Source organism: Rhinolophus hipposideros (genome assembly GCF_964194185.1).
Source record: "Rhinolophus hipposideros genome assembly, chromosome: 11".
NCBI lineage: Eukaryota > Metazoa > Chordata > Mammalia > Chiroptera > Rhinolophidae > Rhinolophus > Rhinolophus hipposideros.
Genome location: NC_138057.1, coordinates 21,493,625 through 21,507,462, shown reverse-complemented (window position 1 = coordinate 21,507,462; position 13,838 = coordinate 21,493,625). Strand labels below are relative to the sequence as shown.

Below are 13,838 nucleotides of genomic sequence, written 5' to 3'. Positions count from 1 at the left end.
ATTCTCTAAAAGTTTATAACATAACTTCTATTTAACTAAACATAACTTCTTTTCTTTCTTAAGCCACAAATTATTCTTAAAAATTGTAAAAAGTCACAGTGCATTAACAAGTTTAATTAAATGGTTACTGCTGTTTCCAAAATGGGCTTCTTTCCTCTTTTATTTATTTTTTGAGATTACTAATTTTTTTAAAGATTTTTTTAAAACATTGAATTGTATATTTTAAATAGGTGAAGGGTGTGGTATGTGAATTTATATCTGAGTAAACCTGTTTTAAAAATGTTGATTTTAAATAGGAAAATATCAAGAGAATTAGTAGTAGCTGAATGAATTTTGCTGATAATACATTCATTCCTGACAGAATAATATAATAAAAATCATTCTCTAGTCAATTTAGTAAGGCCTACTGCCAACATCCATTGACTGGATATACCACAGTTTATGTACCTATTCACCTATTAAAGAACATATCGATTGTTTCCATATTTTGGCAATTATGAATTAAGCTGCTATAAACATCTATGTGTAGGTTTTTGTGTGCACATGGGTTTTCAATGACCTTGGGTAAGTACCAAGTAGCACAGTTGCTGGATCATAAGGTAAGAGTGAGTTAGTTTTGTAAGAAACCAGCAAACTGTCATCCAAAATCACTGTACCATTTTGTATTCTCACCAGCAGTGATTGAGATTCCTATGTCTCCACATCCTCTCCAGCATTTGTTGTTGTGAGTGTTCTGGATTGTGTCCATTTTAATAGGTGTGCAGTGGTATCTCATTGTTGTTTTCCCTTGAATAGCCCTGATGACACATGATGTAGAGCATCTTTTTAATGAGTATTTGCCATCTGTTTATCTTCTTTGGCAAGGTGTGTGTTTGGATCTCTTCCCTATTGGTTGCTTGTTTTCTTACTGCTGAGTTTTAAGAGGTCTTTCTATATTTGGCTAACAGTCCTTTATCAGATGTGTCTTTTGCAAATACTTTCTCCCAGTCTATGGCAGAATGGGTCTTCTCATTCTCTCGACATTGTCTTTCAAAGAGCAGAAGAAGTTTTTAATCTTAATGAAGTCCAGCGTATCAGTTATTTTTTTCATGTGTCGTGCCTTTCGTGTCGTATCTAAAAAGTGATTGCTAAGGTCATTTAGAGGTTCTCTTATGTTATCTTCTAGGAGTTTTCTAGTTTTTCATTTTATACGTAGGTCTGTGATCCATTTCGAATTAACTTTTGTGCAGGGTGTAAGATCTGTGTCTAGATTTATTTGTTTGTTTGTTTGTTTGTTTGTTTAACTAATCTGGGTCTTTTGCCTTTCCATATAAACTGTAGAAGCAGTTTGTCAATTTCTACATCCTGGGACTTCGGGATTTCAATGAATTTGTAGATCAAATTGGGAAGAAACATCTTTACAATATTGTGTTTTTCTGTCCATGAATATGGAACATCTCATCATTTATTTAGTTCTTTAATTCCTTCTATTAGTGTCTTTTAGTTTTTCTCATATAGACCTTGTACATATTTTGTTAATATGTATTGAAGTATTCCTTTTATTAGGGATGCTAATGTAAATGGTGTTTTGTTTTTAATTTCAAATTCCACTTATTCATTGCAAGTATTACCTTGTATCCTCCAACCATGCTATAATCACTTATTTGGTCCAGGAGGTTTTTTTGTTTGTTTGTTTGTCAATTCTTTTGGGTTTTCTACAAAAACAATCTCATTATCAGAAAAAAAAGAGAGAGTTTATTTCTTCCTTCCCAATCTGTAGGTATAGATTTCCTTTCCTTGTCTTGTCGACTTAGCTAGGACTTCTAAGTATGTCGAAGAGCCATGGTGAGAAGAGATGTCTTACCTTCTTTGTGATCTTAGTGGAAAAGCTTCACATTTCTTTCCATTAGGTGTGATGTTAGCTGTAGGGCTTTTATAGATACTCTTTATCAAGCTGAGGATGTCCCCCACTATTCCTAATAACCTAGAGATTTTATCTTGAATGAGTGTTGGATTTTGTCAAGTACTTTTCTGCATCTATTGATATAATTGTGTGTTTTTTAGTTTTTAACCTGTTAATGTGAAGGACTACATTAATTGATTTCCAAATGTTTTACCAGTCTTGCATTCCTGGGATAAAGCTTACTTGGTCATAGAATATAATTATTTTTACACATTGTTGGATTGATTTTCTAATATATTTTGTGGAAGATTTTTACATCTATGTTCATGGGGGTATTGGTCTATAGTTTTCTTGTATTATTTGTGTGGTTTTGGTATTAGGGTAATTCTGGTGTCATAGAATGAGTTAGGAATTAACTCATTCCTTCTGCTTGTATCCTCTGAAAGAGATCGTAAGTAAAGGATTGGTATAATTTTAGTTTAGTAAAATTCATCAGTGAACAAAGGCCTGCTGCTTTTCATTTTAGAAGGCTATTAATTATTGATTCAATTTTTTAAATAGATATAGGTCTATTCAGATCGTCTATCTCTCCTTGTTGAGTTTTGGTACAGTATGTGTTTTAAGGAATTGTTTTATTACATCTAGGTTATCAAATTTATGGGCATAGAGTTGTTTATAGTATTCTTTTATTATCAATTTAATAGCCAAAGATCTGTAGTTATATCCCCTTTGTCATTTCTGATAGTAATAATTTGTGTCTTCTGTCTTTTTATCCTGGTTATCCTGACTAGGGACTGATGAATTTTATTAATCTTCTCAAAGAACCCTCTTTTGGTTTCATTGATTTTCTCTATTGATTTTCTATTTTCAATTTCATTGATTTGTGCTGCAATTTTTATTCCTTTTTTCCCCAGCATACTTTAGATTTAATTTGCTCCTCTTTACTAGATAGAGTCCTAAGGTGGACACTTAAATAATTTATATTTTATGTCTTTTTTTCCCTAACACATGCATAAATTTGAATGCTATAAATTTCCCTCCAAACACTGCTTTCACTTTTTCCCACAGATTTTGATAAGTTGAGTTTTCATTTTCATTTAGTTCAAACTGTTTTTCAATTTCACTTGCGATTTCTCCTTTGACCCATGTGTTATTTTGAAGTATGTTGTTTAATCTACATATTTTGGGATTTTTCTGGTTATCTTACTGTTATTGATTTCTAGTTGAATTCCATTGTGATCTGAGAGCAGACATGACAGTATTTCTATCTTTAAATTTGCTAACGTGTGCTTTACGACAAAGAATGTGGTCTCTCTTGGTGCTATTCCTTGTGAGCTTGAAAATAACGTATATTTTCCTGTTGTTAGGTAAAGAAGAATGTGTATTTTGCTGTTGTTAGATGAAGGAGTCTATAGATATTAGTTATAGACAGTTGATTTTGAACTCCAGTTGACTTAAACTATGTCCTTACTGCTTTTCTGTTCTACAGATTTGTCCATTTCTGATAGAAGAGTGTTGAAGTCTCCAACTATGATAGTGAAATTGCTTATTTTCCTTTGCAATTCTATTAATTTTTGCCTCCCATAGTTTGATGCTCTGTTGTTAGTTTCATACACATAAGGATTGTTATGTCTTCTTGGAGAATTTACTCCTTTATAATTATGTAATTCCCTTCCTTACCCCTGATAAATTTCCTTGCTTTGAAGTCTTCTGTCTGTAATTAGTATAGCTAATCTTACTTTCTTTTGAATAGTGTTAGCATGATATATTTTCTTCATCAATTTACTTTTAATCTATATGTGTGTTTACATTTCAAGTGAATTTCTTGTAGACAACATATATTTGGGTCTTATTTTTGGATCTGTATACTCTGACAACTTGTGTCTTTTATTGGTACATTTAAAGTATTTAGAACATTCACTGTTTATTCAAACTGATTATTGATATAGTTAGATTAACATCTATAATATTTTCTTTCTGGAGATAGAACTGCAATCACTAATAGAGAATGTCCCTGCCCTTATGAAATTGGTATTGTATTTTAGGAGAGACTAATAGTAAACATGCAAAGAAATTAATGAGGTGATTTTAAATTATGAAAATTATTTTGAAGAAAACTAAATGGGGACACTGGGATAGAATTTATTAGGTAGCTGAATTCCCCTTTAGTTTAGGTACTGACTCAACCTACAAGTAGACATTTAACAGTAGTATAGCTTGATACCATTCAAATTATGACAATGAGAAAATTAGATTAACTTTATAAACATACTATTATTTACATTATTCAAAATAGTTTCTGAGGAATCTAAGCTCTTACTCCAGTAACACTGTCAGTTTTTTTAATTACAATTTCATTTGTATACCTATATACATCTGTCATCAATTTTACATATTATACTCTTTTGAACGAAGTTTGTCTGTGCATAAAAAATCATTCTCATTGTTCAAGGTTTGTCATCATTGAGCATATTAAAAACCAAGAAATAAGTAATCAGAGTTCTAATGAAGTGTTTTCAAAATGTTTGAAAGGATGGCAACCCTTACAAATATATAAGAAAATGATGAAAGCCCAGTAGAAAAATGTACAAGGGTAATGAATAGACAGTTTTTAAAAGAATAATTAGATATAGCCTGTTTTCATAAATTCCATAAAACGTAACTCAACATGATTATACTTAAATAATTGCAAAGCAAATCAGCAAGGAAACATTGTTATGCTGGGAGAGTAAAGAGCTTAATAATGCCCAGCATTGGTGGGTTTGTGGAAACAAGTACTCATACGTTCTGTTGGTGAGACAGCAGTTGAGACAACTTTTAGACACGTGATTTAGGACTATTGATTACAATTTTAAGTACCTATACACTTTGGCCCAGGAATTTTATATTTATACTATATTATTATCTAAATAAAATACTCATTTGTTCACAGGAATCCATAACAATCACATAGTGTTGCTTATCATAATAATTTGGAAGGCAATGTTCAGCAGTACTTAGTTTATTATAATAGTTATGATATAACCACATAGTGGATTGTGAAAATATATAAATATATATATTTTTTGGAGTACATGGAAACATGTTTATAATTAATTCCATAACCTTGGCTAGATTTAGATCTCTTGCATAAAAAAATATCTGCATTGTATAGTTATATGTTTACTTTTTGATGCATTGCTAAATTTTCAGAAAATAGAAGAAATCCCCAGGGATACACCACTCTTACTGCACCCAACAAAGAACAAATTATAAGCTAGGAGCAATAATCAGTAACAAGCAGAAGATACAGAGATACGCAGGTTGTAGGTGCTACTGCTACACTGTGGTCTGTGATCTGGATAACATGCTTTATGTCAGCAGTACTGAGGAGATGAACCAGGGTCAGCATCCTCCCACGACTGCCTCGGCTCCTGGCAGCAAGCATCTGTATTTACTCTGGAGGAAAGTGTCTTCAATGTACCTACAAGATTCCCATGCCAATATGAATTTACATTCAAGATCACCATGTACACATAGAAGCAAGCCAATATATGTGAGAGTTAACAGAAACAGAAAGTGAAAAAAAATTATAACCCCCAAGAACTTCAGATACTGAAGCTGTGATAGTAAATACAAGTACATGAAATGTTAAAAGAAATAAATTACAGAATCACAAAAAATGAGCAAACAATAAGAGACGATCAGGAACAATGAGATTTAGAAGTGAAGATACAATTTTGAAGGACGAATTGGTTAGACTAGTTAATAGCAAGCTAGACATGGCTGAAGAGAGAATTAGTGAACTAAAAATAATCTGAATTATCCTAAAGCTATCACTGAAAGATGTGGAAATAACAAACATGAAATATAAAATAAAAGAAATGACAAAGTGTATAAGTTCCAAACCAGTAGTGAAAATGAAATAGAATTTTTAAAAATGAACACACACACACAAAAACTAAATCAATTGAAAATCTAAAAGTAATCAATATTTCTGTCCTCACCCCAAGGTGATAGTCCTATATTTTACCTTGTTTTTTTGTGTTTTTTTTGAGATAGCTAAGCTCTAATATTTTAGTCCCACTTTATTTTTTGTTGAAAATATCTATATATGAAAAATGCATATCACTTTCATTCTATTTTTGTTGGAAAAAATATATACATACACATATGTATATATACTCTACAAATTCTATTTAGGGTTTTAGAATCTGCTTTTTTTTTCACAGAATGTGGTTCTTTTTTGGAAGACTTGGTTTCTTCGTTTATATTTTTAATACTTTTGAACATTCTTTACAATTATGTGTTCTTGAGATTCTAGTCTTCTTTTTTGTTACTTCTGCTTACTCTTAGCCAGGAGAGGATGCTTCTACTTCTGTTTACGATTTTGATTCTCGGCTCAGCTTTAGTAGAGTCTGTTTATTCTATGGTAGTTCATTGAAGCCTGTGTTTTGGGAACATTCACCCACACTTCTCTATCTGTTTTCGCCATCCATTAGTGATCTGTACTTATGCTAATTCTCAGGGTTAAGGGTTCCTGGTCCACTTTGACAGATTCATATTTGAAGCCCAAATTAGGTATAGTTACAGACATACACATCTTCAGGAGAGAATGAAGAATATTTTACGCTACCATAATCCTAATGAGAGACTAACAACTTCTTTATTATCTTTCTGTCCTAGCAGGCATTTTCTTTTTTTTTTTCCTCTCTCTCTTTTTTTTTTTTTTTTTTTTTTTTTTTATCTACCCTTTAACTGACATCACTTAAAAGGACCTTCCATTTCTGCCTCTTTGGGCCCAAAGTCAAAGTCTCAGCTCCTGCTCCCACAATTCCTGAGTCTACTGGTTGGTAATTTCCACTCTGTGAGAGCTACCACAAGTCTAGTCACACACTCACTGCTCCTCAGTCACCCTGTTATTCTAGCACTTGAGCATTTCCCTTTCTTTTTTTCCTCCACTTAAAATAATATTTACATTTTCCTATAATTTCTGTGTTATGAAAGATTTTCAGCATATATAGTCTACCAAATGACCAGTCTTTCAGTTTTTGTATATCGTTTTTCCCAAATCTTTAACTGTATTACCTGTATTAACTGTATTACCTGTATCCAGCATTGAACAAAATATTAAAAATGTGCTGAGTAAAGAGTGCAGTGGGTTATATTGGAATGGTGTAAGCATTTGCAAAATGATTTTATTTTTTCTTGTTTAATCTTCATTAACAAATTATTGATATAGTTATTCTCATTTAAAAAATAATTAAATTGAAATCCAAAGAGATTAATTAAGTTATCCATGTTCACTTCACTAGTACCTGATAGATCTACTGTTGAAATTGTGTTTTTCTGACTCTAAATATTGTGCCCTCTTCACTATGCTATCCATTTTCACATAATACACTATCAAGAATACACAATTATAGGAAGAAAGTTATTTCAGTGTTCTAGAATCAAAAAAGTGTGTAGGTTAAATGAATTAAAAACTGTAATCATTGTATTCTTCATTGTTATTTACTTTTTAAAAATATATTTATTTTTTTACTCCTGCCCTTTTTATGAAAGATTTGAGGCAGTGAAGATTTATTATCATAGATTATTTGAAAATAGGGAAATGCTCTATAAATATCCTCAGATGTTGGATACTTTGTTCTGTATTTTTATATTCTAGATCTGTTTAAAGAAAAAAGAATAAACTACCACTTGGTAGTAATAATTAAAAATAAATCTGCTTAAAACTTAACATATGAACCAAATGTGAAATTAGGCAATAAAAATATACAAAAGAGGAGTCATAGTGGCAACACCTTATTTATCTGCTTTTAAGTCTTTTTAAACAATGTTAATATATAAGGCTTTTTACTTAAAACTGAAGTTCCCCATGATAGACTCAAGCATTGTTAATAGAAGGTCACCATGGAAGACATAAGACATTTTCTAGTTCTCTATCATCACAAGCTGACCATGTTCCAAACAAAACAGAACAAAATAAATTTCCCAACCCATATCCACTTCTAAAGTATTTCCTCTGAATCATCTTTGACTCATCCTCTTTATTTTTTGACTCTTCTCTACAACCTAATCCTATTGTGTTTTTCCTCTTTAACTTCCATTTCTAATGCTACCAGGTACGTATCTCCTTTTCTTTGAGTACTGAAATATTCTGTACTTTCTTTTAGTACTGTAATAGTCTAGCTGGTTTCTCTAGTTTCTTCCTCATTTCTTCCCATGTACTGGTACCAGAGTAATGTTGCTAGAATGTGGATTTCATCCAGTACTGTAGAAACCTACAATTGGTTTCCATGTATGACCCTTTCAAGGTCAAACTACTCAGCACATTTTTCAAGATTTGTACATGATCTGCTCAACTAACCTATTGTTATAGTTCTGTTTTCCCACATAGAACCCTCATGTCATGATAAAGTGTTCTTTCTTCCATAAAACTGGCGTTAATTCAGTCTATGCTGGTGCATTCATTCTTTCATATCTCATTTTATATGTTCTTAATAATAATAGAAATAATATTAGCAAATATTTTTGTGTACTTATAGGCTAGATACTTCTCTAAGTGCTTTTACATGTATTAGCTCATTAACCCAAATGAGTCAATGAGATAGATACTATAGCTGATCCTCTTACACAATGGAGAAACCGATGCAGAGAGAATAACATGCCCAAGGTCATAAAACTCCTAAGTGGCAGAACGGGGCTTCAAGTCCAAGCAGTGTGATTCTAGAACCTGTGCTCTTAAGCATTATGCTCTGTTACCTTTCACAAAACGTCAGCTAACATTTACTCAATCACTAACACGCCTACTTTCTAGGCATTCTATTAATTTTTTCTATCGACTCTATATCAACCGTATAAGGATGATATCATCCACATATTATATATGTTACAATTAAGGCTTAAAGAATTGAAGTAAATTGCCCAATATCAGGTTAAATCGGAGCTCCAGGATTATAATCTACATCTATCTCTGGATCCTAACTCCATGATCTTTCTACTTTTCTAAGCTGATTTTTCATACAATTTTGCATTCAATAATTTTAAAGTTTAACATTTGTTAATTCTATTGCATCTAGTAGCCAATTACTTCTTCGAGGGCGAAAACCATATACGTCTTTGACAACTTTCATTGAATCTTGCCTGAGGGCATAGTACATTCTCAATAAGAGGAAAGTTGGCTTACTGACTAGTTTTTACCATGACGCTGACGTGATACTGCATATCAAGATTAAAAAGTTGTGCTCTACTTCAAGAACCGTCCTCTCTTCTTTACATCACTCTAAATTCAGCATATCATGCAAAGTCTGTTTCGTATATCACTTCCTACATGTAACATTTCCCAGCATCTTTTTGTTTTTCTAAGTTTAGCATAAAATAAAGGAAGAATTGTGTTGTAATCCATTAAGTTTAAGGTAGTAATTTGACATATAAGTATGAAAGTATTCTACAAGCTTTTTTTTCCCCATCAAAGTTTATTGGGGTGACAATTGCTAGTAAAGTTACATAAGTTTCAGGTGTAAATTCTGTAATACATCATCTATATATCACATTGTGTGTTCACCACCCAGAGTTAGTTCTCCTTCCATCACCATATATTTGATCTTTTACCCTCATGCTACAGGCTTTTGTGACTAGGAACTAGAGAATCATTTTGAGAGTTAGAAAATGGACGAACATATACACATAGGTCACAAATTAATGTTCATTCACTTTAAGGAACTAAAGGCATTGATGATTAAAAAGTTGACAAACCAACTAATAGATTAATAATGTCCTGAAAGTGTTGGAAGGTATGGTTTTGATATGTGTTAGTAATGTAGTGGTTTGGTACTTCCAAGGAGAATGGTGCATACCATTTGTCAGAAATACTACTGGGCTCACATTACTTACTTATATTACCTTTCTGGTAACTATAGACATTTAATTTTCTGGACCCTCGATGCTTTCTAAAGGAAGAGGATACTCTTTTTATACCCACCCCTGCCCCCAAGCTGTTTCTCTCTCTCTCTCTCTCTCTCTCTCTCTCTCTCTCTCTCTCTCTCTCTCTATATATATATATATATATATATATATATATATATATATATATATATATATAAAACCCCCAGTGATTTGTGTTCACAGAAGGAGGCATGAAATATTTCCAAAAGTTAAAGTAGAGATGCTGTACAAAATATGGCTTGGAGAACCAGACTTTCACCCTAGACTATTGCTGCCTAATAATAGCCTTTGATCTGCCTTTACCTTTACTCCTCCACTGGAAGTGCTTCAAGAACTCAAATATAATCTTTATACATACATGTCATAAATATACAATGCTGTTTATTTTGTGATTAAACATCAGTATCTTCTCTGATATTGTGATGTATTCTTGATTCTCCTGCCCTCTGAGTCAGACATCCTAAATTCTGCAACAGAAGATTCAGTTCTCAGAAACGTTTTTTGGCAACAGCAATCTTAAACAAAGCAGGTTCGTTGTCAGGTTTGGGGTTTTCAATTCTGCCTCATCTCTTGTCAAATTACATTAACCAGTTTATCTTAAATTTGTTTAATCAGCCCCCCCCCCAAAAAAAAAGACCTTTGCCAAGTATCAGAATCTGGAATTAAAAACAATAGAGCATAACCCATTCAGCAAATGCCTTGGGTTTTTAGGTTACTCTAGCATATATACATTAAGCATACTACGAAATCTAAAGAGTCTTTTTAGCAAACCCTATAATTCTAAAAGGGCTAGATTATATGGGTTTCCATTAAAACATTTTCATCGATGTAGATTTATATGATTGCTATTGTAGTCTAAACTTGCATGTGTCTTTGGTTTATCTTTGTTTACGTAACTTCTTCAAAAGATTGAAGGTGTTAAATTGTACTGGACCCATTTTTTTTTCCTGTCAGGCAATGTAGAATTTTAAATAGCCTCATTTCCATTTCTGTGATCTGTGTTCACACCTCTAGTAATAACAAAGTAGAAAACTACTCTCTTATTGTACTTCGTTGCTAATCTCCAGAGTTTTCTTTTATTTTACCCCAATAGCTTGTGTACTACACATTCCTTGTAGGGTATTCGGTTTATATATGTCAGATTCTCTAGGGCCATGGCTTTTGCCAGATGAAGCACTTTTGATTTTTGAGGCTGATGAAACACAGTGCTATTATTGATCTGTGCATGACATCGCCTGTCTCTCTCCTAGCAGAGTGTAGCAACATTTATCCAGGAATTTGTGAAATGTCACTCGGATCATGTTCGCAAGGTAAACTGTGCAAAAACCAGGATCTGAGCTGAGAATCCATGTGGAATTGGACGTGACTGTCTTATTCCTCCGTCCTATCTACAAGATGAACCAAGTGATATTTGTTAACAGAATGTCTGTGTTTTATATTAGACTTGGTAAGGGACTATTATTATCACTTAGAATGGAATGTAAAATCATACTTACACTGTTTTCAGATTCACTTGTGATCTTACCACAGAAAATATTAAGAAAATGTGATCTGAATAACAGAAATTTATTTTCTGTTTCTAATGAACAGTGTTACAATATATTGCAGTCTTATATTCTTAGTAGTATTTTCATTCTTTGCATCAACATTTTCTCGGGTAAGTATGTCTCGTGAAAATATTAACAGGCCTGGAAGTAACAAATTATATAACATTTTTCTCACTTTGGGATGCTTACATTTAAATATTCATATATTTTAGAGTTTGGTTTGCATTTAGATAGATATATGTATTTATATTTGCCACAATTCAATTACCTTAATGCGCCTCATACATGTAAGGCACTCCAACAAAGGGACATCCAGTGACAAATTGAACACGGTCCTTGTCCTATGTAAGATACTAATAGGGGAGTTGGACATGAGTATCACAGTATAAGGAAACTGTGATATATATAGAATGCTGTGTGTGTGTGTGTGTACGTGTGTGTAATATACCATAGACTGGGTGGAGACAGTCATTTATTGCTGTCATTATTTAGTATGCTTTTGAAGGTGGCATTTGGCTTTAGATGTAAAATTTGGTTTTGAAAATTTTTTACTTTGAAAGTTGTGTGTGTGTAGAACAAAGCCATTAGAAGATGGGAAGATTTAACAGGCATCAAGGTGAACACAGTTTGTTGAGAATAGTGAGCAATCTGGTATAGTTGTGGTTCTCCAACCTAGCTACGTGCTGCTTCACTTGGGTAGCATTTAAAAATACCTATGCCCAGACCCAATCCTAGGCCAATTAACTTAATATGTGGGGTGGTCCTTGCACTTTGGTAGTGTTTCAAAGCTGAGTGGTTCTGGTATACAGTGAGGACTGAGACTCCAATTTGACAGGACAAAGATTAAATGTAAGCAACTACATAAGACATTGTTTAAATATCAAGGCAAAAGATAAGTATCCAGACGATGCTAATAGAAGTAGAAAGACTTAGGAAAAAAAAAGCTATTTTGCAGTGATATTACGGAGTTTGATGACCAGTCATACATGGGAAGGTTAAAAAAAATGAAGTATTTAAGATACCTGCCAGGATTATAATTAGCGATTAGAAAGATGATGAGAGTATATATTTTAAAATATAATATATATTGTGGGGGGGGGAAACTACATATGAAAGCACACCAAGAATGCTGAATAAACTATAGCAAATATCCTTATAAATGAATACCAGAACTTGCCAAAAAAAAAAAAAAAGTAAATCCCTAGGGGCTAACATAAATGACAGTTATCATTGTAACCAAGTGATAATTTGTCACTGAAGTGAAGATATCAAATGGGCAGTGGGATATTTGAGTGTAGAATTTAGAGATGTTAAAATGTGAAAATGGAATGTCTTAAAATTACTGTATGTTTTTTAAAAATACATATATGTATTAAGAGTGTAAAGAAATGTGAGGGAATGATAAACATCAAAGGTATTCAGGACAGTGATTATTTCTGGTGAGTCAGAGGAGAAAGGAACATGGCCTTCAGTTGTATTGGTAAAACATTGTCTTTGCTGAATGGTTGTTATATGGGCATTTACTATACTTTTCTTTCTATGTCTATTGCATATTTGAAATATTTCATGAAAATGAAGAAACATTGATGCCATCATTAACCCACAGAAGGAATGCTGGAGGTGGAACACTTCTTTGCAGCAAGGCTAGTTTGGGAGAGTATCTGATGTATGGACAGGAGAGGAGTCATTGAAGGAGAAAGTAGGAGAATGCTATAATACAGGAACAGGGAGGGAAAGTTTTTAACAAGAAAAGAGAATAGTTGGTCCCCAGTGTCAGAGGCCATAAAAGAATTGAAAATGGGACAACTGAGGAAAGGTTCTTAGACTTTTCTTAGAAGGCTTTATTAGCAGGACTCTTTTGATAATAAATAACAGAAACTGAATTCAAACTAATATATATGTTTAGAAAAAGCTCATAAAGTCAAAGAATGAACTGAAGAGAATAGATTTGGGGAAAATAGTGATAACTGGAACCAGACACTTAAATATCTTTCATGTTTCTATTTATCTCACATCTCTTCCTCTCAGACTACCTTTCTCCATGGTCTAGATACTGGCCATGTAGTGACATCTCTACAGCTTAAACCCCAGAGAAGAAAGGGATTTTTCTTGCTCATATTTCAGTCATCTCTTGATTTACATGGTTTATAAATTTCTGGAACTAGAGGAGGAAATGCTTTGTTTATATGTAATTTTTGGTTAGGACTTAAGTTCATTTTATTATATGCACATTTTTCATCTACGTGAATAATAGGCAGGACATGTGAAATTCATGCATGATACAGGGCAGTTTCTGTTGAGTAGGACTGATCTACATGTTGCAGTGCATCTTTGCGGTACTTCTAGTGTCCCTGGCTCTCACCCATTTCAGTGTAAATCATTGTGGTACTCAAAAGTGTCCCCATTAATTTCCAAAATACATATCTAGGTAGTATGTACTCTTTGAGAATCACTGATCTAAGAGAAAAGCAAAGAAACCC

General features: G+C 32.8%; 1 protein-coding gene across 1 annotated transcript in view; it reads left to right on the top strand.

Moving 5' to 3' along the window:
• The window catches only part of CNTLN (centlein), a 253,310-nt gene that overhangs the window by 184,968 nt on the left and 54,504 nt on the right, over window positions 1-13,838 (top strand). The gene's annotated exons all lie outside the window — the stretch shown is intronic.